Here is a 2,244-nt window from a genome sequence, read left to right on the forward strand (position 1 = left end):
GAACTCTAATGGAAGAAAGTGAAGAGGAAGTAAAGAGCCTCTTGATGAGGGTGAAAGAGGAAAGTGAAAAACCTGGCTTAAAACTCAACATTCAAAAACTAAGATTGTGGCATCTGGTCCCATCACTTCACAGCAAATAGAAGGGGGTAAATTGGAAGCTGTGATAGATTTTATTTGCTCCTGCTCCAAAATCACTATGGACAGTGACTGCAGCCATGTAATTAAAAGACACTTGCTCCTTGGAAGGAAAGCTATGATAAACCTAGACAGTGCATTAAAAATTAAAGAGATGGCCTCCAGAGGGGTCAGGTCATTGAGGGCTGACACTGATTGCCCAGCCCAACCACAGTGCAGCATGGTGGGTCTTGTGCACATCCGTGGTGCCAGAAGCATCTGCCAGGCGTGCTTGCATTGAACTGAGAAGATGTCCCTGTATGGCAACCTGGGGGTGGAGACCAGTGACTCAAAAACAGAAGGCTGGTCTAAATACTTCAAACTTCTGCATTCTCAGCACCAAGTGAAAAAGGCAGCTCTCACTCAAGCCAAGAGCCAGAGGACAAAACAAAGTACGATTGCTCCAGCAATCGAACTGAATCGAAGTGGCTCTTTATGAGCAACAGATAGTGGATCCCCCACCACACATGACCATGGGCATCAAAGACCCTGTTTCCAGCTGGTTTTCTGCAGGATAAGTTTTGATCCCCTTAGCTGGTGTATAGGATCCCATGTTTCCTAACAATTATAAGAAAGTAGTGAAGCGCCAAAAAGAAGAGCAACAGAGACAGCAGGAACTGGAAAGACAGAAGGAAACAGAAAAGAGAGAAAAGAGGCATAAATAGACATGGAGCTAGTGGGTTTTCCAGGTGTACCAGATCCAGATTCTATTGAAGATGTAAATTATGAGTGAGAGAGGAGGAAAAGAAGTAAGGTGGAGCCACCATCACACCCCGCCACGTCTCTTGTGGAGAATGACAGGGTTACCCTAAGACTTCCCTTATGAAGAGGATTCACCACCTTACTTACAGTCTTCCAAAGTTTCTATCCCTCCCACATTGTACAAGGAATAAGACAGACTGCAATCCCCAACAACCGGCCTTGGCAACTCTTTCCTCGCCAACATGAGGGGCAGGGTAGTACATAAATTCATGCAGAAGTAAGGCTTCTGGGAAAGCCAGGGTATCAGGAAGCAAGAGCAGGTTCTGAGCACAGCGCCATCAGTGGAGAAGACCAGCAAATGGGGCGACTATCATCGCGGGCCAAGCCACTGAGAAAGAGGCAGCCAAGAAGTTGAATTGAAATCCACTAGCTAAAATACTTGTGTCCTACCAAAGTGATCCTACTCAGGAACACTGTTGGTGCAGGAGAGGTAGATGAAGACTTGGAAGTTGAAACCAAGGAAGAGTGTGAAAAATATGGCAAAGTTGGAAAATGTGTGATATTTGAAATTCCTGATGGCCCTGTTGATGAAGCAGTGTGAATTGATTTAGAATTCGACAGGGTTGAGGCAGCAATTAAAACTGTTGTTGATCTGAATGGGAAGAATTTTGGTGGCCAGGTGGTCAAAGCATGTTTAATTTGGATAAATTCAGGGTCTTGGATTTGGCAGAACAAGTTTGATTTTAAAAAACTAGAGGCTGAGTCATCTCCAGTGATCCTTATGCTATGTAGTAGTGATTGTGCTTTATCAGATCTGTTTTAAATGAAGGTATTCTAGACTGTTTTCTTTCCAGATGATGATTGAGAAGCTAATTTTTAAAAAATGGTACCAGGTACAAAAACAGTAAAAGAACTTAGCTGTTTTTGAGGTTTTTGTTTTTAACCTTTTTTTTTTGGAGTGTGGTTGTAGTTGTTGCTCTGTCACTCAGTCATGTCTGACTCTACGAAACCCATAGACTGCAGCATGCCAGGCATCGCTGTCCTTCATCTCCCCAGTGCTTGCTCAAACTCATGTCCATTGAGTTGGTGATGCAATCCAAACATCTCATCCTCTGTCATCCCCTTCTCCTCCTGCCCTCAATTTTTCCCAGCATCAGGGTCTTTTCCAGTGAGTTAGTCCTTCACATCAGATGGCCAAAGTATTGGAGTTTCAGCTTCAGCATCAGTCCCTCCAAAGAATATTCAGGACTGATTTCCTTTAGAATTGATTGGTTTGATCTCCTTGCAGTCCAAGGGACTATCAAGAATCTTCTCCAGCACCACAGTTCAAAAGCATCAATCCTCTGGTGCGCAGCCTTCTTTATGGTC

General features: G+C 44.0%; 1 pseudogene; it reads left to right on the forward strand.

The window, feature by feature from the left end:
* Positions 1-424: 424 nt before the first annotated feature.
* On the forward strand, positions 425-1,617 carry LOC129555487 (splicing factor 45 pseudogene; annotated as a pseudogene).
* The last annotated feature ends 627 nt before the right edge of the window (positions 1,618-2,244 follow it).

This window comes from Moschus berezovskii, chromosome 15 (assembly GCF_049115385.1).
Source record: "Moschus berezovskii isolate FMDL1 chromosome 15, NW_MosBer_1.0, whole genome shotgun sequence".
In the NCBI taxonomy this organism is placed as follows: Eukaryota; Metazoa; Chordata; class Mammalia; order Artiodactyla; family Moschidae; genus Moschus; species Moschus berezovskii.